The sequence below is a fragment of the Python bivittatus genome, unplaced genomic scaffold, assembly GCF_059951505.1.
Source record: "Python bivittatus isolate LINGU-HERP-01145 unplaced genomic scaffold, Pbiv_v1 ctg000610_np1212, whole genome shotgun sequence".
NCBI lineage: Eukaryota > Metazoa > Chordata > Lepidosauria > Squamata > Pythonidae > Python > Python bivittatus.
The window spans coordinates 15,461,281-15,489,149 of record NW_028277088.1 but is presented as its reverse complement, the minus strand read 5'-3'; the positions used below and the strand labels follow the sequence as shown (position 1 = coordinate 15,489,149).

Below are 27,869 nucleotides of genomic sequence, written 5' to 3'. Positions count from 1 at the left end.
AACTCCACATGTCTTAAAGTTGCCAAGTTTGAGAAACACTGGGCTAGGACTTTCGATTTTCTGTATGAATGTTCTATGCGATAGTTTATTAGAACTGTAACTTGGCTTCTTCCTGACTGTGAAGTATTTGCAGCTCTTGGTCTCCTTTTGTTTGCCTCCTCTGCTCAGTGAGAGATAAAATCTCCCTCTGGTCAATCTCATGGTTATTCCATGAACACATTTGTGTCATTTTTTGGGCAACAATCCAGAATCCACTACCATTGCTTTCTTCTGGGTTGGCTTCTTTTTGAATAGGGGAGAGGGACTTCCCACTTTAACATACAACATTGGTATTTTCCAAGTATTAAACGTATCTGACTCTACTTAGCTCTTTGAGGTCAGCCAAGATCAGACAGAAAGATCTATTCAAAAACCTTCCTGCTAGTGCTGGGTCTTTGCTGGAAGACCAAGATATTCCTGACCTTAGTTCCCAGCGTATTTTTTTTACTGTTGCCTACAGATATGAACAAGACACAGAAATGGTTGAATTAGTGGCACCCTGGGCTTCCGGAGTGCATTTCCATGTTCAGCTGAGAGCACGCAAAGCTTTTACGTGAACATGTGGACAGTATAACACTTCAGGATGCTGCTCAAACTCACTTTAGCAGGTGTTAGAGATGTTCTTCCTTTTGAAACACTCAGATATCTATTTACAGGTTGACCTGCCTGGAGCACATCTGCTCAGCCTCTGGCAAGAAATTCCATGCATGCCTTTTATTTAGGAAAGAACGCATGGATATGTTATCTTACTCCTTTGGAATGTTACAGTTCTTGAGCATGTTAGCTGAGGTATAATTGGCTTGCAAGATCTCTTGAAATTTATCTGTTGATTCAAAGTTCTTCCTTCCACTGAGTTTAGGATTTTTCCCTTATGCAGTGAACATGAAGCATTAGATTGCAAACGCACCTAATCCATCTCTCCTCCCCCATGACTAGAAATCCTGCAGTTAAAATAACACAGCCTCTCTTCAGAGCACAAAGTTAGAAGCAATAGCCGAAGTAGACCTGAAAGAACTCTCAGCAGATGAATTAGAAGAGCGAGTTTCTCATTCATCCTGCTAGTTCTGAACCATGAGAAGAAAGCAAAGTACCTCTTGTTTTCATTCAAGGTAACGATGTCCTAGCATCTGTGCGTATGTGTGTAGGGGTTCATGAATCTGGTTGCAACCTTTTTATTATTAATATGGTGATCAGCATACATGAAAAAGCCTTTATGATTTTGGAAAGTTCAGCTAACGTTATGACTATTTCTGTACATATAATCTGAATGCACGTTTTCCGTTTTTCTATCTGGTTCTTGATGTGGAGAATAGGTTGTCCATTTAGATAACTGTAGTTCTCAGGACAATGATAAAAATGGGTGATGTTATAAAGAAGTTGGTCTAATGTTGTACTAGGATCTGATTTTTGACACTGGAATATGAAACCCCTTTCTAGGTCTTCCTGTGCCAATGACTAAAAACCTGTGCATGACCGGATCACGCTAGCTGTGTTTAGAGTGTACGTCTTAATGCTGTTATAGTAACAAGACAGCCCTGTGTCCTGGAGAACTTTTTCTTAATTCAGTCTTGCACCCCCCTGTTCACTGGGTTGTTTTCAAAGATTCATTGAGGGTTTACTTCTGATAATAACCTCTTTTATACTGAAATTGCAAACAAAAAAGCAACATTATCACAGCATTGAAAAGAACTCTATATAGTGTTTGGGGTGCAAACAGAATGCACTTCCTATTTCTCTCTGTGCTACGCAGATAATGAGAGGAAAATCTTCCAGAGTTTCTGATTAAAGCCTAAACATCAGTGACTGCAGCTGAAAAATATGTATGGGAAAACAAAAGAGTTGCTCTTGCAATATTTGAAGGAGGCTTCCATATAGCTGCCATATCTTCATGCACCTTCAGATCTGTTTGCTAAAATAACATCCAACGTTTATGGCATTAGGTAGATATTATTTTTATTTTATTTATTTATTTGTCTCTCAAATTGATATATGCCGCCCATCTCACTATACAAGTGATTCTCCCTTCTACCTCTAGTTCCCAAGGAACAAATATAATATTTGTGTTCTGACGCTATTGAATTATCCCGCTACTCAAGTTATGTTATTTGAGGATGCAAAAATATAATTTTTCTAATTCACCAGATAATACTACCTTATTAGTGGAATTGCCAATTTACAAGCAGTTATGCTTACATTGTATTGCAGTATTTTTCAAACTTGTCAACTTTAAGATGTGTGGACTTCAACTCCCAGATTTCCCCAGCCAGCCATGCTGGCTGGGGAATTCTGGGAGTTGAAGTCCACACATCTTAAAGTTGACAAGTTTGAAAAACACTGGTGGATTGTGTGTATATTCTGCACCAGTTTCTGTGAGGACCATGTCTCAACATAAATGAATATGTTTACAGCCTTCTGTCATCAACATTTGTCAGTGTTATAGCTACATCCCCTTCTAATTTTAGTTCCAGGGATAGAGGCAATGAACTTCCAGTACTGTTCCAAGGATATACAAGAGACCTGAGATTATGCTTTTGCATTATTCTCTTAATGTCTGCCTGGCCATTCTTGGAAAAATATTATTGGACAATTGGGTATTTGGTTTAAGGCAGTGAGAATCTTATAACGTATCCTTCATGTTCACATCTTGCTTTACAACACTGCTGCAAGAGGATTTTCTATTACCTTCAGAAATAGATTGCCTACATTTTCTCTCTACCAACTCTATCTTTGTGTGTTTTAAAAATTAATGTGTTAGTCATGCCAATTCATTTCCATTTTTTTAATGAAAAGGAAGTAAGTCTATTTACTCCTCCATTAGCGTGCCCCACAAACACGGTTCTTTCTTGTCTGTTCAATAACTTTGTCGCTATTTTGTGAATAACCATTATTAATAAAGAAATTCATTTCTGGTCTCCTAGAAACTACCTGAAAAACAGCATAATACTTCTTTCATCCCCTGAAGTGGATAAAAGACTATAAAACGTATGACGTTGCACACTTTTTGGCCTTTGAGGTGTCACCAACCTCTTTGTTCACTCACCATTTAGATGAGAGTTATAGTAACAAATATAGGTGATTCTTGTGCTAGTAAGAAAAGCAACATTGTTGAGAAGCTAATGAACTGGGAAACATAAACTCATCCTTGATGCTGACACAGTAAATCTTAGCTGCACTAAGAAATGCTGTTTTAGCATTTCCCAGTTTTGTGGCATGGAAATCAACATTATTCTGAAAATAGAGGATCATTTCATACTAATATCCTCAGATGGTAAGAACTGTGTAGACGTTGCAATCCAAAGCTGATGGGTTCAGAGCGAAGACTTTCAAGATAGAAAGTCAAGCTGATGTCATCTGAATGCTACACTATAGTGTTCAGCCAAGAATTTTCTAAATTCCATATCAAGAATGAGCTTGAAGTACAATCTCTCTCTCTCTCTCAGGCTCATGTGGAAAAATGAACTTTTGTGGAAAGTATTTATGGGAACATGCCAGAGAACCATGTTAACTCCTTTAAAATGCACTTGGATCACATATATAGAGAAAAACAAAGACTGTATGTGAGTTTCTTTCCAGTTTGTTCCAAAGCATTCCGTTTTTGCAAGGGTTCTTATAGCCTTAATTATGACTTTTAAGGAAAGGATACATTTGAGTTATGTCCCGCTCATTCCTTCTTTGGTAGGAATAGTGGAATGGTTCCTTGAAACCAAGGGTTCCCTTCCAAAACAGAACCGCTTGAGTTTCCACCAAAGGAACAAGACCCTACTCTAATAACTGAATTAGGACGGGAATTATTTGGGAAAGTTTAAACTTAATGTGATGTTATGCAAGAATGTCAGGGAATTATGGTTATCCACCATTTGTCAAGCAGCTTATTGTGAACTCTCTGGTAAAGGCAAAGCTAGATTTCCTATCCTTTGCATATTTTATTTCTTATTTGTTTAAAAGATCTCAACCTTGAGATATTAAGTACCAACTAATAACCAAAGTTCCCTGGATGTCATAATAAACATTTTCAGTCATTTTATATTTTACTTGCTTTCATTGACATCATAGTGACAATATTATCTTTGATTACCTGAAGACCTTGAAAAGATATCCCTTTTTTAAAAAAATGAAGAAGCAGGGCATCAACTAAGCACATGATGGAAACCAAATAGCTCCCAAGGTTCTTTTAAAATACATGTTAGCAGGCCCTGTGTGTTTCTAAAAGGACAGAATTCTGAAAATGTCCTCTCCTTATTGTATAGCTATAGAATTCTAGGAGTACATGTTATACAGGTAGTCTTCAGGTTAAGTATACCCAGTTTACAGATGATGCATAGTTAAGAATGGAGCCTATTGTAGTAAAATTTGAGTTAAATACACAATGATTCAAGTTAAATACACATTGGTTCGAGTTCATCACACAATACTACTTATACAGTATTATACAATAATACCGTTCCAGCTTACATACCAATTTGACTTAAGGACAGACCTTGGGAATGGAACTTGTTCTTAAACTGGGGACTACCTGTATCTGCAATTTTGCTACTTCTACTGAATAACTGAGGTTAGATTTATAAGTTTGCTATTTTTTGCAATTTTATGTTTGAGTTTAGAAGTTTGAACAGGGGAATTGTAATAATTTCTTGGGAGAAGTCCAATTCTTCGAAGATATGTGAAAGTTATTTTTTAAAGTTCTTTCTTCATATGTCTCGTGCGCCATTACTGATTTACATATATAGATACCAAGCACACTGTTCCTTTTCAGGGAAAGCAACAGTATGCAAAGCACAGGAAAAAAAGTAAAAAGTGGTGGGCAAAAGAAATTAAATGCAGGAGATATGAGAAAAGGAAATCTAACCAAATCTAGATTACTATCAGTATTACAATATTCACTAACTTCTTGCAAAATCATCCTTGCATCTACTGTGTCCTTAAATACTGCTTTTTGTTCTTTAAACTTCTCCCCTTCCATTATTTCACTTATCATTCCTTCACATCATTTCATCTAACTCATTTCATCACTTTTATTTTTAATTCAATCCATTTCAATAGAAGCTCCATATTTAGCCCCTTTCATCTACCAAAGCCAATTTTTTACTTCAACCAAAATTGCTCTGCTTTACCCAGCACAACTTTTTCATACTTCCCATTAGTGTAACTTGACACACTTGTGTGGCCCTTCGCCATGTAATTCCTTTCACTCTGTTCCAAGCAGCTTCCACACCTTCTTTTCTTACATCCATGTTCCATTCTTTCTGTTGGGAGATTAATCTGTCTTCTAACACTTTTTCATACAGTACCTGGCTTGTACTTTCTCTTCCTGCAGTCATTCTCTTTTGACTTTGTCTTTTTTATTACATGCCCATTTTCCCCAAAGCTCCATTCCTGAACAGTACCAAAAAAAGATACATACACCCTTGTATCCTTCACTAATTCTCTCATAGTCTTTCATCAAAAAGAATAAAATCAGACAAGCTTTTAGATTTAGATTTATTCATGAATACACATAAATAGATCTATGGAAAAGCTGATGAATATTATTTTCATGATCAAAATTTAATCACTTGTTTAAAAGCTAGACTGAGTTATTTTTTTATGCAACATAATGTATTTTTTGCCTGCCTGCCTTCCTTCTTTCTGAATAGATTTATGGTTAAACTATGCACTCAAAAATCTAAAAGTAGATGCTCATCAACAGTCACCATTCTTATTCATTTTTGAGTCTCCAAATTGTCCAATTATTTTTTCTGTGCTTTCTTGCCTTGTTCCCACCTATCCATTCACATCACCAGATGGAATAACTTTTTGCCCCAGGTCACATTTATTCAGAATATTGCATAATTTTTAACCTTGGAAATTCATCCTCAGCAATTACCAAGTCACAATCTTCCATATGCATTGATTGTCACAAGATGGACCATAGACTTGAATCCTGCCACCCATCATGGCTCTGGTATGTCAATGCTTTCTTATAACTTTTTAGAAAGAGAAGGAAGGAAGGAATAGATGAAATTACCAGCCTTATCCATATCTGTGCCAGATTCCCTCCTAATAGTAAGGATAGGATGGGACTGGTCAGTCTTGGAACATTTTGGCCAGTTGCCACAAGAACAACCAAAGCCCACTTTCAGGCCACATATGATCATGCTATTCTATGCCAACCAGGATGTCTAATTTAGGGATTATGTTGCAAGCTAACACATTGTTGCCCAGATTCCATCAACGAGGCACATGAAATGTACTGACACACTCAGGATATACTGACTGATTGAGCATATGTCAGTGTTGACTCTTAGTAACCATATAGAAAGGTTCTCTCCATGATGATCTGTCTCTAATCTGGTCTTTCAGGTGTTCCAATGGTGCACTCATTGTCACTGTAACTGAGTCCATCCATCTTGCTGCTGGTTGTCCTCTTCTCTTTTCTTCCACCTTCCCAGCCTTCCCCAGAGAGCTAGGTCTTCACATGTGTCTGAAGTAGGACAATTTGAGCCTATTCATTTGTGCCTCAAGTGAGAACTCTGCGTTGATTTGATGATCCATTTGTTTGTTTTTCTGGCTGTTTGTGGTATTCTAACGAGTCTTCTCCAACCCCAACATTCAAAAACATCAATACTCTTCCTATCTTGCTTCTTCAAAGTCCAACTTTTGCTTCTATAGAGTGTCACAGGCATTCTCTGAGGTCTAATTCAGTATTTCAAATGCCTCTTCCACTTTATTCCAAAGTAAGTTTTTAGTGTATTTTCCTCTTAAAGTATGTTCTCCATGGAAGAATGAGTAACACTTGCAAATAATTTAAAAACAACTAGAATCAGTAGAGATAACCTTCCATTTAAATCTAAATACTTTGACAATGAGAAAATTGCAGACTGGGCTGTTAAACACATTTCTGCACTATTTAACTTCTTTTGTAGAAATCTAAATCAACTCTATAGACATATCCTGGTAGGAAAGCTTGCAACCACTGCTTCATCATCTCTCATGTTCAATGAAGCATCACATAATTGTGTCAATGTTGATTATTCTAGCTTTTTCATCTTTCCATTTGCAGTTTGCACTATATGACCTGTAAGTTCAGAATAATGTAGCTAAAGAGAGGGATTGTCCAGGGCAAAATGCTTCAAGCTTTGTATACTTGTGACTCTATTCTCCTCTGGGTCTATGCAAAGGAATACTTGAAGGGATTCTCAGGATTTATTTAATACTTGGGTACCAAAAATCTCAATCCAGGAGTCCTACATAACTGATTCTGATTCTAGCAGCTCTACACCGCCAGGACTTTTGTTTGGAATGACATGCAGTTAGAAATGGAGAATCAGCCCTATAATTTAGAGTCTGCTTGATCTTCAGGTGGTCCCAGAACATGAATCCTTTGCTACTGCCTATTATACCCATCTAAGTTCTGTTGTATTTCTATGATATGGGCAATTTTTCACTGAGGGAGGTTATTCTTCCTTGCTGTCTCCCTAGTTACCTGTTCCAGTGTCTGTCAAGGGAACTTTGGTAAAAAGATCTGACATATTCCCACCAAATTTCACTGGTCAAGGCTCATTAAGCTATGGTCTTTAGCAAGTCCCAAAGGAATGATCAGAAATCTTTTTGTGGAGGGGGGTTTGCATTATTTATATAATTGAAATTCTCAGTTTGTAATAAACAAAAGTTACCCTACTTTGCAGAAATAAAAATAAACTGGGCAAAGAGCTTCATCTGTATGATGTGTGACACCATCAGTTCTCCTTCACCCAAAGCAGATTTTTTTTTTCAGAATTTGATACCTATCCAGAAAAAGGTTATTTTAGCTGCCTAACAATGCAAAACTAGCTAACTCTAACTCATAAAATGGCATCTTGAGGATGTACTATTTACAGTTCTTCTAATAAAGTAATGTTATATAGTCAAACCTTTTCAAAGACAGCAAGCAAACAATTACAGTAATTCCCCAATCAGACTCCAAAGACTCAGTACGTTATAGAGCAAAGGCTTTTTATACCCTCAAAATGAAGGACAACAAAGCATCACATTTTGTTGTAATAAGATAGAACCCACCCTACAGTTTTCCATTCACATGGGAAATGTAACTAGGCCACAGATATATACATGGACACTCTACAATCCATGGACATGGACAAACGTAGGCTAGTCTTCCCCAATTTGATGCCCTCCAGGTATGTCAGACTAGACATCTGACAGACACCAGATGTGGTAATATTAACTGTAACTTGATGTTCACAAGCAGTATTGATCAGCTGTATGTATTGTATTATTGTATGAGTTCTTTATTCTGATGGAACAACTAGGCATTATCAGTTAACATTCATGTCCATGCAGACAAACATTTGTGTTTTTTGCACTCTAATTTGAACGTTTCACTTTCTCTTCTAACTTCCACCTCACTTCCTGATTGAGTCACCATCAGAGCATTCCTTGCAAAAGACTTGCTTATCTCTTGCTCCAGGAATTGTTATCTCAAGACCAGCTTGCCTGGTGCCCCAGCTGTATTTATCAGCTTAAGCTTTAAATAATCTGGGGTCAGATGCCCTTTCTCAGTTCTAAATCACTACAATCAGCACCAAAGGAAAAAAATGGAGCTAATTTCTATTAAAGAATGTCTGCAGACTTATGCAGCAGATGGACATACTGATTCTTAGAGGATTATTTACCTATTCCAGGGCCACTGTCTCAATAGCTTAGCCTGTGCCATTACAATTAACTTATTTGTTCATTTGCTTGTATTTCTCCTCATCCCTAAAAATTTCCGTTCCATTCACCAAAGTTGAAGTCATCACAGCATATAAAACAATCAACCCCCAATAAGAACAGAATGCAGTTGAAGAACAATAAGCCTCTGTTAGAGGGAAAGATTTGGCTATGTAAGAATTACACATAACCTGTTGCCTTTGAACAAAACAGATTTAAAATAAAGCCAATTTCATTTAAAAGCCTCTCTCTTCCCTACAATCCATCTTGCTCTTTCTAGAATCATAGATAGATAGATAGATAGATAGATAGATAGATAGATAGATAGATAGATAGATAGATAGATAGATAGATAATTTGGCACATGATTCTCCTCTTCCTTTCCCTCCCTAAGATATGTGTATGACAGAGAGCGAGAGAGAGACCCAAGTGTGCTCAGTCAGAAGTGCAATTCAGACAGAAAACAGAAAGGGCTGGACAGTGGATCTGCAGGGCTGTTGATTGCCCTGCACAGCAGGAGTCTAGTTCTGTGACTGTTTGGTATCGCTGTGGAGGAAGAAAGTCATAGGTCACAAAGTGCCAAAGGAATCCAGCTGGGAACCCCATTATCTTTCTCCCTTGACCGGCCCCTCTGCTTTATACAAGGGCTCCCTGCAAAGTCTTAGCCTTGGCTATCGTCTCATATCATTGTGTGTTTTGACTCACAGTACTGCTTTCTGTCTTATTTCTCTGAACAGTCAGTGACTCCACCTATAATTATTTTCCTTCTTTTACTTTCAAGGTTCATTGGGAAGAACCTGGAGTCTGGTAGCATCTTCCTTGGCTAACAAATATTATTATAAGGCATGAGCTTTCATGAGCTGCAGCTCACTTCATCAGATGCATATAATATAAATATATACTATATACTTATATATTATATATAATAATATAAAGATCACCAAACTCTTCATGCCTGTATTTATATTGCTTCCAAAATTGTACTTACATAAACATTTATATTCAAAGATGTTTATAAGAAGCAAAAATCAATATTTATAAAATAAATCTTTCTGTCTGTGTCTATACAACTATAACCCAAATACATCAAAAATAAAGCAAACACAGAAACATTAACCAAGGATCTGTTTGTTCATATAAAATGTTTCCACTTGCTACTTAAAGATACAGAGTAAAGAATACATCTGGGTTAAATATAAAAGCGAGTGACCAGTACATTGAGGTGGTTTGGTCATATACAGAATGAATTAGGTTCAAATTGCAAAGCATATACATATGCAATCCAAAGCCTGTACACACACACACACACACACACACACACACACACACACACACACACATATATATATATATATATATATATATATATATATATGAACAATGAATGGGTTGAGAGAATGGGAAGACCCAGGATGTTGTGGTTCGATGGAGTTGATGACAACCTCAAAAAAAGAGAGATAAGAAGTTTAAGGAACAAAACACAAAATATTAAGCAAGTTATACAGTAGAGAGAGAGCAAAGATATTTGCAAGCATAGAAAGGCACAGAGAGGTATAGCAAATGTTTTGTTTTGTTTTTTATCTCATTACTTTCTTTGGTTCATTCCTTTTTTGTGCTCTATCCCTGACCATAACCCCAGTGCTTCTTACTCCAAAACTGAGTAGTGTGATGAGTATATATGTATATGGTTCAAAAAATGTATTTCTTGTACTTTTTCATATAAGTCTGTCATTTTCTTTTCTACTGAACCTTGATAATCAAACAATTATTGTCAAGCCAATATATAATAGAACTGGATAATCTTTTGCTATTATTATAGGAAATTATTCTTCCTCTGAAGAATAAGAGCACCACCGAAACTGTAACATAGAATATAGTTTCGCACACTGCTCTAAGTGAAACTACGCTTTGCTTGGTTTTGGTTTATCGGATGGTGCAAGTCCATCTAGCATAGTAAGGAAATTTGTTACTCAATGCGCAGATTTAGTCCAATAAGAAACACCAGTAGCCGTAGGTATTTGGTTTTCTCACACTCCAGCACCAGCTTGATAGCAAAAATGCAATATTCTGAAGTAAATTATGTTTAACAAGAGTTTTAATCTAATAAAAAACGATTCCATACCGGCTTTGCATCATATTCTCTGCTGCCAAGATGATGGCTTCAAAGTATATGGAATGCAGAACTAGTTCCTGATTCATTCAGTGCTCTTCTATACACTTACCACAATACCATCTCATACATACTAAATCTTGAGTACAAGATTTACAACAGAGAATCAGAGCTACTGCACTAGAAATTGTTATATTTAAAATAGAAAAAGTTTTCCCCACACTTTAGAACATTTATATTGGATAAAATAGGCCCATTCTTTTGATATATTGCTTCTTACTACAGAATTGGACAGGAAATCCAATAACTGATTTCCAGTATTACATTCCACATCAGCAATTCATAGATAACAAGCACAGATCACTGAATATTTTAACGTATTATTCAGAACAAGAGGAAGGGAGGGAATGGTCCATCCTTTCCTCAAGAAATCATTGCTGGATCCACCCGTGTTTGTCCCATCTTCATGTCCTTCCAGTGGTTTTCTTCCTTCCTCTGTGGGTGGTTCTAATCTGTGTTGGTAGAAGGGAGAGATCTATCACCAGACCCCTACTTTTTATGTGTCCCTCCAGGCTCTATACTTTCCTATTTATCATCTACATGAAGCTGCTGAGTGAAGTCATCTATCAGTATGCTGATGATACTCAATTATATATCTCTGTCCCAACTGATCAAATGATGCTGTCAAGGTTCTTTCCCAGTGTATGGAGGCTGTGAGGTTCTGGATGGGAAATAATAGCTTAATCCTAACAAGACCAAATGGTTGTTGGTGATAGGGCTCCCTGGATCTGGGAAGTTTCCAACTTTAGTTTTGGATAGAGTAGTACTCCCTCAGGCAGAACTGGTATCCAATTGCATAGTCTTAGTCCTTCATAGCACAGGGCTGGGTTACTTGCAGGACTGTGTATTTCTACTTGACTTTGCCCATCCAACAAAATGTAGCAGAATGCTCCAGGTCCCCTCTATAAAATAGTGTCATCAGGAGGGACCCAGGAGAGTTCCTTCTCTGTTGAGGTCCCTGCCCTCTAGAAAAACATAGCCCCTGGGATCTGGATTGCTTTGAGCCTGTTTGTCTTTGTAAGGTCTAGAAGACCTGGCTTCTATCCCAGGCATTGCACTACATGAACTCATCTGTAATGGTTGGAAACTGAATGACTGTGAGTTGGCCTCAGCAACGTTATCATTTCTTTTGTGCTGTTTTACCTTGTTGGTGTATTGTTTTGGTTTTAATCCTGTTAACTGCAGTTTGTAACTGGGTGGCCATACAAATCAAATAAATAAATAAATATTATAGGCATATACTATACATGTAGCACATGAAGTAATTCTTAGGGACAGGGTTTCAGATAAAAACATTTCTCCCAATTTCTGGATAATTCTCAAACATGCAGATTATATTGTTTGGGCTGAGGTTCAGTTTTAATCCAGACTATCTAACCATGAAATGGATTTTTTCTAAAACATTATATAATTTACAGCAGTGAAGACCATTGCTCTGCCAACAGCTGCATAACCAATGTTTACGGAGCTTCAGTGACTGGTCTCTAACAGATGTGTATTATCTCATCATATACATATGCTGTGGAGGAAAAATGCTTGGTTTACGGTTCCCTATTGAACAAGTATGACTGGTACCACCAGTTTATGCTGACATAAATAATAACTTACTCAACATCTCCTATATCAAGCTATGAGAGGAACTGAACAGAACAGATGGTTCAGGTAAAAACCACATCCAGAACCTGCTCATCTGAGATTACAGTCACATACAGCTAATCTTTTTTCAGACATCCCAACATTTTAAGTATTTAAATACATGTATATTTCTGCTACTATACCTACACTTGTAAACCTGCTTGTGTGTACCCTGAAAAACAACAGGCTGCTTTAATAAGCAGAAGAGAGGTGCTTGACTCACATTTTCAACCTGTGCATACCCCACAAATACGCAGAAGTTTACGTTCTGACAAGGTGGACAGGTCTAGATCTTCTTTGCTGTCAGAGTCTAGAGTGCCAACAGGAAATGCAGGGAAATCTGTGTTAAGCCAGAATTTCCAGCAGCCTCAGTCCACTGAGTTTTGTTACTAGGAAGAGATAAGAGAATACATTTCAAAGGACTCGATTTCTCTCCCAGCAGTTCCTTAGCTTCTATACACTTTTTCCAGCAGCTTTTGCTGAGAAGTCCCTCTTCACACGACAGGCTCATCCTGTAAACAGGAAAACTCAGACAATGCTCCAAAGAAATGATGTTTGAGAGGAAGTTTGGTGTAGTGGTTAAGACACCAGGCTAGAAACTGGGAGACCATGAGTTTTAGTCCCACCTGAGGAACAAAGCCAGCTGGGTGAACTTGGGCCAGTCCCTCTCTCAGCCCTAGGAAGCAGGCAAGAGCAAACCATTTCTGAAATCTTGTCAAGAAAACTGCAGGGACTGGTCCAGGCAGCCGCCAGGAGTCAAGACTAACAAAAAGGCACCCCCCTCACACACAAAGTTTGGCCCAGAATAAAGCTGGGGTTGCTGGAGTTAAACTAACTCCCTCCCCCCAGTCTACAAATCCCCCCTCCACTCATCCCAACTTTCTCTTCCCACCATCTGGGATGAAAAGGAAGTTCTGGAAAAGCCCAGCCAAAAGGGAGCCTCTCTAGGCATCCAGTCTCTGTGGCCATTTCACTTCTCACCCCCTGCAGCCATACAGGAAGGGAAAAGATGGGTAGAAGTGGGTGGGGTGGGTAAGCCCCCCTTCCTCCCCCAACTTTGTCCTCAGCGACCCTGACTGCATGACTAGAGTTATTTCTATATATTTTTCGCGCCAGCTGGGGGAGAATCAAAAAGGTAAGGGACACCCACCCCCTCCTTTGTGATCTACAGTATAAAATGGCTGCTTGGGGGAACCAAGCAAGGCATGGTGGCTTGTGGGTTAGTGACTTAATTCACTGTTTCAAAGTGATCTACTGGGGGTGGGAAGAGACAGTTTTGTGCCTATGTCTTGGAGTCTATTAACGTACCAAGGATGGTTTTAGGGTAAACTGCAGCACCAAGGGCTGGCAGTGAAACTGCTATCTGCAGTTCAGTGAACCGAGTGCATTTCGAAGGAGATCGTTCAGATAGTTGGTCAAGTGATGTGCAGGCATGTGCGTGCCAACCCACTGAAGCAGCGTCCTGTTCTGTGATCCCCTCTGCCCAGCCCATCTAACTGATCCAATCCCGACAGAGGTATATTCACTCCCATCTCCAGAAACTAATATTAATAATAACAAGAACAGCAACAATCTCTGACAACTACTATTCCAATTACTGTATAAGCTGTGTTCTGTATTCTAGGGACCACTGAAAGGTGAAATCCCTACAGGGAAGGATTTGTGAAATTCTGCAGGAAATTGGTATTACACATAATTGTTTCCTGCTGGGAAAGATCTAAGAGAAACTTGAAAAAAAAATATTGCTTTACCTCTCAGCAATCATTTCTTGAATGCAGATTGAAAATGAGTTTTGCCCCCTATTGCAGGACCCCAAAGTATATTTTGCTAGAATATTGGCATATCACATTACTGGAAAAGTACAAAATTCTATTATTGTGTAAGCAACAAATCACCAATTTGATATGTAAGCAATCATCAATAAGCAAGTTATCAGTTAGCACTGACTTAAGATGTATTGCTTAAGGATTTGCCGGGGAGAAAAGAAAATTAACCAAAGCCATAAACTTGAAAACCAACTCCCAGTTACAGCTTCCAGAAAGATTAGTCAGTTGTCAAGAAAACCAAAAATTATTGTACCTTCAGGACTAATAGAGCAATCCTACGTATCAAGGGGTGGGTGGGGAAAATCTGTAGCAGAGGCACTCCTGCTACCAGAGCTAAAGCCAATGGAGCCTGTATGGAAGAGGAGGGGGCAATTTTTTTTCTATGTATGTATGTATGTATGTATATATATGTGTGTGTGTATAAAATTCCTTTCTGTTAAATACATTGGAGAAGAAAAACAAAAACAAAAACAATGTCAGCTCAAATTCAGCAGTAAGGGGCCCAACATAAGGGACTTTTGGAGAATGAAGGAACTTTGCATTCTATGGACATAGCATTAAAATATTCCCTCTTGGAGATTCTGTATAGATCTGGGTTGCATAATATCTACAAACAGCCTAGTAACTGGTAGGAGGTCTAGTAACTATAATGGGGAGACAAAAAGAGACTTAATGATCTCTTGGAACTCCAAACAATTTGAATGGAAATAGATTTAAAGTAGTCAGTAGCCACATCACTGGTCCCAGCATAAAAAATTCACATCAGAGATATATTTCCAACCAGATACCAACCAAGAAGCCAATCATATCACAAACAACAGTTACATGCCTTAGCACGATATGTGGCCCTAGTTACTACCGAATGAGTAGTAGCAGTAGTAGTTGTTATTATTCATAGGAAATAAGAGATTTGACTGAGCACTTTTTGATTTGTAGCTTGGTCTTTTAGCCAATGTGCCCTAGAGAACATGTGAATTGTGGAACAATGAACAATGTTTTGCAAGATACTTTGGGAAATAAAAGGTGAAAAGATATTCACATTGCTTCCAGATATTCAGCAAAGATATCATTTGTCTTATTACAAAAATCTATTAATTGTAAGAGTTTGATATTTCCAGCTAAAATATAAGTTAGCATCTTCCCTTTTCTTATAAGAAAATTAAGTTACAGTACAAAACTCTTTTCTCCCAGTCTAGATAATGTTACTGCTAGTTCAGCTCTGTTGCTGCTTGTGGTTCACTGCAACAGAAGCAGTGTAATTTTAGCTAGGGAGGTGTCCTGGGGTACACCTCCCTGTAGATTTGCAAAATTAGGCCACTGCCAGCCAGTTGCTGATTATGGTGCCCCTCAATGAATGCAAGCTCTATATCAATTATCCACCCATGTGACTGTTCTAAACTTGAAGTCTTTGAACTTTCAAAAAGGAAGAAAATAACATATTGCTGTTATAGTTATGGCAAACAACAGATTTTTTAAAATGCACCATATTTTTTTTCTCAACAATGTAACTTGCTTTCTTGGTTCCAACGGATGCCAGATCTGTGCCCTTAGATCACAAAGAAAATTGCTACTTTAACATAAAGATACATTTGCTCCCTAGTGTGTTTGCTGGTACCATGGTTCCTGGTAATTTTAGGAGGAATTATGGTCCCTTACAAACAGAGGTCATAATACCACAATAATACAGTAATCATCGGCCATAGGAAATAAGTTATACCCTTCTTAGGGAGGGGTCTCAGGGCTGCAAAAACAAGGGTCAGGAAGCCACCAATACCTAACTGAGAGAGTGTTTATTCCATAGATACCTGTTTTTTATCATATGGGCAGCATAATCTGGCAGTCTAAACGGACTCATTGAAATGTTTCTGTCAGATCACCCAACCAGATAGTTAAATTCCAATGAAGAGGCATGGCTAGAGGATCAAAGCAGTTCCTTGCACCAATTTCTCAGCCATTCATTCCTTTGTGAGGCTCATATAAAGGGAAATCAATGTTTCCTTCTCAATGTAGTGAGAAAGTAAAGGAAGTGCTGATGTTCAAGCAATGTTGGCAGCTGTTTCTCCCATTTCCATAACGCCACATTACACTATGGTGGCTCAAAATCTTAACTAAATACTGAATACAGAAGCAGGTAAATTGTATTACAGTGATAGTACACAGCTCTTTGCATGAACCGAAGCCATGTTACAGTACTTTCCCTAAAGGCACAGTAATTGAAATTTGTCTGTTTTGATCAATAAAAGCAGCAGCATTTGCCATGGCAATCAATGGTAAAAAGATTTATGGTAATATTTATGGAATACAGACATTTATGAAAGCCAATAAAGCATGTTAATCTTGCTGAAAATCCTGTTGAGATAAATGCTAAGTGGACTGGTTTGTCCCCCTCCCGCCCGCTTTGCACAAGTGAGTGTCCTAACATCAAGAGACAAGTTATATATGTTCACAGACAATCACAAGAATAACACACAGAATTTTCAAATTAGCTACTCAGTTGAAATGGGATATTGTTTAATGAAGCCAGTTTGCACATTCAGGTTCTGATCTCCAGTTACAAAAAATCAAATAATGCATTTCCAATTGTGAGCAAGTCACAGCTTTCAGTCTTCATATTGGAACACTGGTGGTTCATCCATGTTGGCAGAAGAGTATTTTTACAAAGCCTTGAAAGGTTACAGAACCCAATACTCACTCCTGGTCCCAGATTACAATTCCAGGAATACAGTGGTACCTCGGGTTACGAATGCCTGTTAACAAACTTTTCGAGTTACGGCCAGCTCCTGACGCAAAATTTTACCTCGGTTTGTGAACTCCGCCTCAGGGTACGAACAGGATACGCGGCCATTTTCCCTCCCGTGACACGGTCCGCGGCCATTTTTCCGCCCCTGACACGTGGTCCGCGGCCATTTTCCGCCCCTGACACGTGGTCCGCGGCCATTTTCCGCCCCTGACACGTGGTCCGCGGCCATTTTCCCGCCCCTGACACGTGGTCCGTGGCCATTTTCCCACCCGACACGTGGTCTGCGGCCATTTTTCCGCCCGACACGTGGCCCGCGGCCATTTTCCGCCCCTGACACGTGGTCATAGGGAGGGGGACTTTCCCTCCAAGCAATAGCCGTCTCCCTGTCCTCCACACCAGAACGGATTAACGGTAATTACATTGAATCTTATGGGGAAATTTGCTTCGGGTTGCGACCAATTCGGGGTGCGACCAGAGTCACGGAATGAATTAAGTTCGTAAACTGAGGTTCCACTGTAGTTGGTGTAAAGTCGCACTGGCTCCAAAGCTGTCTGATTTGATTCAAGTCCCAAATTTAAAATGAGATCAGGAAAACTAATGCTCCCTGCCTCCCATTGACCAGCATGGGCATCCACAAATGGCAGTCATTTTTTTACAAGATGGAATTAATTTGCAAGCATAGAAAATAATCCCAAGAGGAAAAACAGCTGCCCAACTCAATGCCTGGGTTTTGTAGCAAGGTTCCTTTGAATGCTGATTTAAACAAAAACAAAAAAGGCCTATAATATTTTTTTTTTGGTCAGAATAAGATACTTTTACATGGATATATTTTTTTTCTGTGGGAATAAAGCCTACTAAATTTCAGATAGCTAGGCACAGGAAGGGTTGTGAAAGGTGAATGTTTACAGATTTGGGATAAGAAAAGGTTCACATTCCATTTACTGTATGGGAAATAATTATTTATCCCCTTTATTGTTCAATTAGCAAATTTTACAAAACAGCTGGAATTGCTAATAAATTTGCAACATCATAGAAGGCTAAGTGCAGAGGCGTAGTTTAAAATTGACTTAAGGTATTAGTACCAGGCGTCAAATGGAGACTTAACCTTTTACTAAAAAGCAGGAAATAGCAAAACAATAGTTTGCATAACATATCCAAACTCTAGCTAAACAAATTTAAGCCTACTGTGTAGTGCAAATCCAGACAATGTGGTTAATGTACCACACAAATCCAGAAAGTTGGGTTCAGTAAAACATGACTAAATTAACCACAGGTGTGTTGTACAGCCCAGCTGATATAAAATTCAACATTCTCCCCAGGGTATCATGATTGGACAGCCCTTGATCTATCCTATTACCTGTAATCAGAAGTCCTTCTCTTACGTCTTCTTCTGGCATTTTTCATATATGGAAAAACAAGAGTTCTCTTGCACTATTTACCTTTCCCTGCCCTCTAAGCATCAAAATGCTCACAGGGCTCAGTGAAATCTTGCGGCTCTAAAGGGAATCCTGCTTTATTGAATCCCAGAAGCAGACTGAATTGACCTGATTCTGCTGAATCTAGTTTATATTATTAAGTACTAGCATATCTGAACCAACATTTCAGGATCTAAGGAAAGGAGATGTAGATCAAATGTAAATACAATTCTTTGGATTAAGAAATTGGAAGCACAACAAATTTTGAGTGTTTCCTTTTTCAAGGTACAGATAGCTGTGCTCACACCACATGGTTAAACATGATGGGATTAACTCAATTCATGAAGGATTATGAGTCTGCATGACACACTGAACCATAAAATATCCGCTTTGCCTGAATTTGCACAACACACTAGGCTGAACAGATCTGACAAATTTGTGGTTCTGAGCTAGCACGGCCAAGTTTGTAGAACTGTATAGTAGCTCCATGCTAGTTCAAAAACAGCTCTGTGATCCTATGAGGGCAGCTGTGTCTGAGAGCTGAGCCAATTTATGTCTGGCTGAGCTGAAAAATATTTGAAACCATAATCTACTCTTTTTTTTAACACTGTGGCTCTGTAAACAATATGGTTCTCCATTTGCAGAAACCCCTCCAACCCTACACTTCCTGGCTATTGGACTTCAGGTCTTTCCAGATGGTTTGATAGCTTTTCAACTTTCCTTCACAGTAACCAGTTTTGTTGTTTTGCATACCACCAAATAAATGCACACAATATGTACTAAGAACATGGGTGGACTGTGCAAGAAATGTATGTTACTGCTCGTTAGCTGGAATTGATGGTGAGGTGATATGTGTTACTGCAATGTAGGACCTAGATTTTTGCTTGTTCTCAGTATTTTGTGGTGGGCAGACTTAAAGACCATCAAACAGCTTCTTCAAACAGCTTCTGGAGGCTTGGAGAACGGAAGTATGGCAGTATAGAATGCCCATAGATATATATTCTGATAGGCAGGCTAGAAACATTTTTATGAGTATTGATTGATTTACTGTGAGAATGGCTTTGAACTTCCCCAAGAATCCCCTACTTCCTAATTGGAAAATAAACTTTTAATTGTAAAATGCAGCTGATCTCTTGTTAAAGTTATCCCCTGTATCTTAATGGAAATACCACTGAATTTAAGAAAGCCACTCTGATATGGCATATGAGCTTTTGTAAAACTGTTTTAATTGCCAATGTCCATTTAGACTCTCCCATCCCATCCAAAAGGTGTAGGTATCATTTTATAACTTAGATGAAACAACAATGAATGGCCTAAGGGTTCAGAGATAATTGACCCATCTATCTTATCTGTTAAATGTTAACAGTACAATGTATGTATTAGCTTTGGGCACCATCTTCAGCTATTTATTGGTACTAAATGGTTGTTTAATATATAATTCTAGTACAGTTGAGAGATAAGAGGAGTAATTTGTATTGATCTCTCCAAGATTTCACAGAAGTTTTAAATACTGTCATTTAAGGTATGTAGTCTGTGTAATTCTGGCCTGAAATCCCTAATTTATTATTAAAGGGAAGATTGAATGTATTTAATATAACTTCAATCCTGAAATAAGCTAGTATTTATTTGGAAGGAAAATCTCCCATCCCCCCCCCAATCACCCAAAAGGCATGCAGAAACATCAGAGGTTTTCCTGAACAGACGATGATTAGCACATGGGGATGTCTGAGAGAAGAGTTGGGAAATTTAGACATAGAAGAAATAGAGGAAAGATTACAACAGAACAAGAAAACAGTACTGAAATAAGTGTATATAAAACAACCAACATCCCTCCTTCTTATATAGCAAATTAAAATGTGACCTCATAGAGTAATATTGATCAAACTTTCCAGGAAGCTAGTTCCTATATAGAGAGAAAAAGCATACCTTCAATCAAGGGTTTAAAATCTGATGTAACAGAAATTTTTCACCAGAGTGAAACAGAATTGTTCATAGTCCACAGTCAGAAGATTCCAAATTTTCAGTATGTAATTTAGCAACACAATCACATCTTTTGTTCTTATTTTTCTTCCCAACATGTTGAAAACCTTATGACTGTTACACCAAAACAGTATATCTGTACAAGACTACAAGGTATGAGTCAGAGTCCCCTTAGAACTACTACATTTCCAGTCCTTGCTATGTATTCTCTGAGGTGTCCTATAAACACAAAAAAGAATATTTTGTTGAATTAATTACACCTTAAGATCATATAATATGAATTTAACATTAAAAAAAAACCTCTAGCTGAATTAATTCTTAGAACAGCTCCAGACTTTTATTCTAAGTTTGTTGAGGTTTCCCATTTCTAGCTAAGTAATATTTCTCAATTGTACATAAAATTTAACTGTAGATTTGGGAACCTCCAAAACTTTCTAATATTATTAATTATTTAGGGCTTTCAGACACTCCTAATGCATTGGGTCCAAACCATAAAGTCAGAATATGTTTTAAGTGAATAAATTCAACCATTCTTTTTCTAACATATCAAATGTTCAAAAGATTAATAAGGTGATCCAAAGTGTCAGTATCACTTTTTGCCCAAGAGCTCCAGAAGCAGTTTATAAACCATTATCTCAGTATTAATTTCTCATAAGATTTAGGATCAAATTTAAGTTATCCCCCTAACATCATCCATAAGTATTTGCAGCCTTTGATGCAATGACAACTAATAACTAAATCAAGAACAAAATCCCTACCAGAATATCAAGGGGGTAAAATGATAACTTTCTCCTTATGTCTGTATTGTTTTGAAATGAATCACTTAAATTCCTCAAAGAAATCAAGGTCAAAATATAAGCCCAATAACTGAGCTGGAAATCATTTTAAAAAAACTTATCACATGAAAGTCACAATTTAGAGAAAAACCTAGGGGTCTGATCAACCTATGGAAAATTTCTAAGTATTTCATCAGTCTATTTAAAATATTTTCATATATACCTTGTTTTGTCTTTTATATATTGTCCTTATAGCTTTTTTTTTAATGTTTTTGCTGTTTTGTTAACCAGCTTAGACTTTCAAAAGAAAGATTAGATATGTATTTTATAAATAACATAAAAATCTGTATATTATAGCTTTAACCAATAGTTTATACCAATATTCTTTAAGAATTACTCAACATACTCAAATGAGGCTGTTTTTGAGTAAATGATGTGAGCTTTGAAAAGTTTCATCTAGTGAGGGGAGTGAACAAGCTTATGTAGTATGACAAGGAGCGAATTTGAAAAAGAATTTGTTTGGTTTTCTTGCCATCCACAAATCTTAAAAGTTCTACAAGTGAAGGAATGTTTAGGGAAGTTGTTAAAAAAACTGTGATCATTACCCCAACCATATGAAAATGCTGTCAGAAAGGAAACAAAGAATTACCAAGAAATGTGACTCTTTTATATGACAGTTATTTTCTCACCAGAATGATGCAGTAAAATCTAGGGCATCGTCTTGCTTCAGAGAAAAAAATAAGGTGCACGTGTTTTTAAAGAGAGAGTGTTTTTTTCCTACAAAGTGATTGAGCATATAGTACTCTTACAGCTCCAGAATATCTGCAGTGCAAAATAAAGTCTGCAGAGAGTGGCTGGGGGGTGGGGGAATAGCTGCATTACTTAATCTACATATGTGAAGAGTTAGTTATGGTGGCCTTCAGGTGTTTGGTGGTTATGATAATATATCTGAAATGCAAAACAGGCCTGAAGGGTTGTAGAGAAAACTGTAAAAATATCTCAATGAAAAATTAATACACTTAAAAGTACAAGTCTGTAACATGTAGAAGGGCTGTGCTGATAATCATGCCCCTCTTCCAGTATTTCCAGTCTGGTAACTGAAATGCAAGATCATTTCTAAAAGTAAGATGCAAGATAATTATCAGTTTAGTCACAACCATTAGTATTAGGTAATAAGATATTAGTATCACACTATTGGGCTTTTGGACATTATACACTGGACAAAGATCCCACACAAAGCTTGACAGCTTCTAATGTAAAATGACCTTCCCTAAGCTGGGTGTTTTCCAGATGTGTGGATTCGGGCAGGAGAATGTTGGGATTTGAAGTTCACATCTCTGGAGGGTTGCCCAGGTAGGGAAGGATTTCTAAGTGGCAGCCCTCATAAAAAAGGAAAGAAACAGAGAGTTTCAAAGGCTATTATGTTTTAAAAGAAAGGAAATAATTGAAGGTAAAGATAGAAAAGCATCTGCAAATTTAGATGCCCATACAGTAGAGAACAGTTGCAAGGAACCAAGCTTTGATCCTCTTGAAGACAATGGTATGGCTTATACAAGAAATAAATAAAATTGTGTCTAGTTTTAACAGACCCAATTGGCAGAAAGGACTATCTCATAAAAGCTATTAATAAGAGGACACAATGTGTTTGACTCAACACACAGATATCAGAAACCCTGTAGCAGCATTTCTTAGCACACTCATGCTAGTTCCAAAGCGTTCATTTATAGGGTAACTCCTATAATACATTATAATATATATAAGAGCCGGTTTGATCTAGTGGTTAAAGCACCAGGCTAGAAAGCAGGAGACTGAGAGTTCTAGTCCCACTTTAGGCATGAAAGCCAGCTGGGTGACTTTGGGCCAGTCCCTCTCTGTCAGCCCAACTCACCTCACAGAGTTGTTGTGGGAAAATAGGAGGAGGAAGGAGTATTAGGTATGTTCCCCACCTTGAGTTATTTATAAAAATAAGGAAAGTAGGATAAAAAAATTAAAAAAAAAACAAATAAACCTCACACCTACTCATCAATTCAATGTAAATAAAAGCCTTCTGTTTCTCAACTGGCAATTTCTTCTGCTTGCTCTGAACATTGGCTAGTATTCTTTTTTCCTATTTCTTCTTATCTTAATCTACTTCTTTTACTCTGTTTCCATGTGACATGCTCCTCATGGTTAACCAATCAATGATTTATTCAATCCAATTTTCTGGATTCACAGGACACAGCTAACCATAAATCTTGACTGGCTATGCAGAATTGGACTAAAATGTGGCTGGTGTCATAATGTGGGCACAGCCTCTTAGTAGCAAATAGAAACAGGAAAAAATGAAACTTTATTGGGCATGCTGGGCAAAACTTCATTTTTTTTTTTTTGGTATTGTTAAAAGCAAATGAGAAGAGCTTGTATGTGTGGTAGCAAAGCCTACATCCAAATGCTTCATGACAAAGAGGGAGAGAAACCTGTACAGCATAAACAAATGATACTGTCACTGGCCTGTTGGACACTTAAGTTGATGTGAGAAGACAAAATCTCTTGCAGATTACTTTCTTCCTGCATCATGGCTCCCCAAACAGAACACACTTTTACTATATCATCCCCAATCAGTCATTTTAGGACTAATGTTATAAATGCATCATCGCTGCTCTCCCTTGATAGGCTGTTTCTATGTAAGTTGAGCTACACAGTTCTGATTTTCTCCAGGATGCTTAAGGACTTTGTGTCTACCCTGAGACATGTGAGAGTATTTGAAGGATAAACAGCCCTACATCCCCTTGGTGGTTGTGACTGTGAGTGGTGGGTGAGAGGCTTGATCTGAGTTCTTTTCCTTCTTGATGATAAATTCCACTTCTTCAAGTATGCCTGTCCTGATTGCCAATGATTTTTTTTATCTTGCCTGCTTCTAGAGATCAGTGCTGAAATGAAACAGTCAACATGTTTATGTTGTTTAGAGCAGGGTTCCTCAACCTTGGCCGCTTTAAGACAGGCGAACTTCAACTCCTAGAATTCCCCAGCCAGCCTTGCTGGCTGGGGAATTCTGGGAGTTGAAGTCCACCCATCTTAAAGTTGCCAAGGTTGAGGAACCCTGGTTTAGAGCCAGGGCATGGAGGATTGTATCTGCCTCTTAACACAACTTAAACTTGCTGTCAAAGAAGTGGATTTTCACTGGATTTCGACCAAGGACTCTCCTAACACAAATCTAGATTTGAGATGGAGAGCCGGGGCTCCATTTCATAAGAAATGAAGCCATCACAGACCAAAAAATGCCACCCACCAAAGCAGGCTCTTTGCGGAGCTAGCCTAGCATTGGGTGGCTTCACACAGCGCGCCAAGACAAAATCTTAAAAAAAAAAAAAATCTCGAGGAGGAGATAATAAGGGTGGGGCATAACACAGGAGATTTCCACAACATTCTTCCCCATGGTTAACCTGAGGTACCCTATTTTCGGCTCCGAAGCAGCAACTAACGTGCCACGCTGTCCCAGAGGGCTTGTCCGGCCGCCGCCGCCGCGCTATCTAAGCCGTACCAACCTCCCGGTCTGTTTCCTCTTTAAAGGAGCGGGCGAAGGAGCCCTACAAGGTGCTCGGGCAGGGTGGGAGGGAGCCGGGCAGGGCGGGACGGACGGACGGACGGGGAGCCTTTGAAACCTTGCCCAGCGCGCGAGCCGCTTTCTCACTTCGAAGTCGGTGCGGCGCTGGAGAGGAGAGCGACGCGCAGGCATCTCGCACTCTCTCCCCCTCCGCCGGGCGTGCTCGGCGGCGATGCTTCCTCGCCAGACTCCCGAGCTCGAGACTACGATGGCGGGCGGCCCCCTGGCCGCCGCAGCCCAGCACGTAAGTCGCCAGGCGCGCGCGAGTGTTTCTTGCGATTTGCTGGGGCTGTAAACTCCCGGGGGTGTGGAGACGGGAGACGCTTCTCTCCCCTCGTTTGCAAAGTAGCCTCGCTGTTGCGCAACTGCCAGCGAGTCGAGCCTGGCCCCTTCCGAAGTTTTCGGCCGCGCTTCTGGAGCGAAAGGGGTCGCCTGCCTGCTTTCTGTTTCTTCTTTCTCTCTCTCTCGGATCCGAGAGAGGGTGCGGTTGTTAACCGCACGTGCATCCAGAATTTGGCTGTTGCTGCTGGGCGGGGGGTCTCCCTCTTCTCCCCCCCTCCCGCCCCTCCGTTCCATAATTTACAAATTTGGGCGCCAGATTTCCGGGCTCAACCGCCTGCCTGAGACGGTTGACCGTCTCGTCAGGGGAAATGGTTTTCAGAAAGGGGGGAATGTAACTTCTGTGCCTGTCCTCTTCGGGAGCCGCTTTGCTTCTGGGGGGAATCGAAGGAGCTGGGCTTACGGCACGAGGGTTTCCTAATGCCTCGCAGGTTTGGAAAGAGCAGCGCGATTTGGAGAGGGTGTTTCCTCCTCTCGATGCAGCTCCTTTTCCATCTGTCTGGCGTTGGGTGAGCCAGGGGGTATGTCTGTCGGACGGGACTGAAGCTTTCGGAAGCAGTCAGGAGCATTTATATTACAGTCTCAGCAAAGGCCGAGCCATGAGCCACAGTTTGGTTCAACGGGTGGGCGCGCTAAGTTAGCCCGTGGAGTGAGGCGGCTTAGGCAGGGACATACAGACCCATGGAACTGGTCAGTTTGATAAACCAAGTTTATCATGGGTACCTGGGTCCGGCAAACACAATTGTGGAGTGCACGAAAGGGCGTGGGCGTTTGGGGAGAAGACATGAATGTAAATCTTAGGTTTTTCTTTATCTCCTAAGTGGTTCCTCACTGAACTCCGCGTTGCAGGTATCCCACTTCCTTTTATCCTCACAGCAGTCCTGCTAGGTAGGGGGAGCGATTTGCCGGAAAATCTCCAAGGCTCTTTAAGAAAAGGAAGAGCTATAGCTTTCGTCTCTTAAAGAGAAATTGATATTGCTTGCTTGATATTCTGTTTCTTGGGTTGTATTTGTAGCTCTTCATCCATTATGTGGTAAATCTGTTCTCTGTGATTTTTTTTTTTTTAAGAAACTTGGAACATCTTTGGGAATGCCGCGCTATGCTCCTTTTATTCTTTAAAGCCTTCACCTTGAATAAATAGTAACAAATAATAACAGTAGCTGGTGGAGATTTGAACCTGATACTACCCATCATTAGCGTATTGTTTTAGCCACTAGTAGGGTCCTGTGGATTGCTGGGGAATTCCCAGGAATCAAGGCCAGCTTTAGGGACAGGGAAAATCTCGAGTGCCAATTTTGGGAGTGGACACTTGTTACTGGTATTTATATGTAATGCCAAGGTAATACGGCTTTATAGATCCTAAGTCCCCTCCCCAGAAGTGGCATCTTATATGACAGAAAAAATCTTGCACCCATCAGAGCTGTGAAGCCTACAGTTAGTGCAAGAAAATAATAAAGTCTTCAGAATCCAGAAATCCAGGTTCTAGGCTAGGCTGAAAAGTGAAAAAAAAAAAAAATCCATGAAAAAGGCAATAGCAAACTACTTCTATATTGTTGCCAAGAAAACAATGCTGATGTGCATTGAAATTATCAAGAGTCGAGCACAACCTGAAGGAGACATGATCATTTTAATTCAAATATAGACGTACTGAGGGTGCTTTTCACCTGGGACCACTTGATCTAGGCTTGTCATTGGTTCTCCACTAGAAGAGCTGATGTAAGCTATTAGCTCGTGCCCATCTTGAGAAGGATAGTAAGAACCACCATCCACTAAAAGCCTATTTTTCTGGTTCTGCCAACCCTCTTGCTGGCAGGTGGGCTAACAGAAGATACTTAAACACATGGCTTTATATTGTAAATAAATAAAAAAGCATTTGACCTAAATAAATTGTATTTATTTATATCCCACCTTTCCACTCTGACTGGTACTTAAGGCAGCTAATAGAAATAAAAACAATTTAAAAAGTTAAAAAGACAAAGCTTTAAATTAACATTAAAGTAGGCATTTAAATCATTTATTAATTAAAAGTTTGAACAATGAAATGTCTCTTCTTGGATTTTTCTAAAGGCTGAGAGTGGGGGGCTATTGCAGCTACTGAAGGAATGTGTTTCCTAAGTAACACAGGAGAAGGAGCTTCTCATTTGCCACAAAAATGAGCCTCCAAGGGCAGGAGCATCTTCAAAAGGGGCTCTCCTATATAGCTTCCTGGGTGGGCAGGTTCCTAACAGAAGAGGTAAAGTTCAAGACCAACTGCTTCAAATGTGTCTGATAAAAAGAAAGCTTGTGGAAGCTTGGAAGTGTAGTGGTGATGAAAGCACGTCACAGGTTGCCATCACGGGCTGCAGCGCAGTCAGTTCTGTTGCTTCAAGGTAGGTGACATACCTGGATCCTTTTCAGTAACTGCAAAAGATAAATATGAATTCCTGCTTCTGCTCACCTGGGGGGAAAGGAATACTTAATAGAGCAACATATGTCTTTCAGAAGTGGCATTTTGGAACATGTGGGAGCAGATGTAAAGCATCTTTTTCTGGCTCATTGGAGCAGCTGTGAGTCTAGCAAAAGACACAGATGCTTTAGTAGTTCAGAAAGAGGTACTCCATACACACTCCTGCATATTCCAAAGGAAGATATGCACAGCTCTGGTAGTCTTTTTCCTTTCTGGTTTTCTTGCCCTTGTAGAA

At 39.2% G+C, this 27,869-nt stretch overlaps 1 protein-coding gene across 7 annotated transcripts in view; it reads left to right on the top strand.

The window, feature by feature from the left end:
- The first annotated feature begins 1,047 nt into the window (after positions 1-1,047).
- JCAD (junctional cadherin 5 associated) overlaps positions 1,048-27,869 on the top strand; it is a 53,577-nt gene continuing 26,755 nt past the window's right edge. For 2 of the 7 annotated variants that reach the window (XM_088150247.1, XM_088150245.1), the window contains exon 1: positions 24,867-25,093. The gene's annotated coding sequence lies outside the window, so the exon portion shown is untranslated. Of the gene's footprint in view, positions 1,149-24,544; positions 24,840-24,866; positions 25,094-25,182; positions 27,558-27,869 lie in introns of those variants that run through there. The other 5 variants (XM_088150246.1, XM_007437125.3, XM_025172479.2 and 2 more) reach the window with 5 other exon arrangements.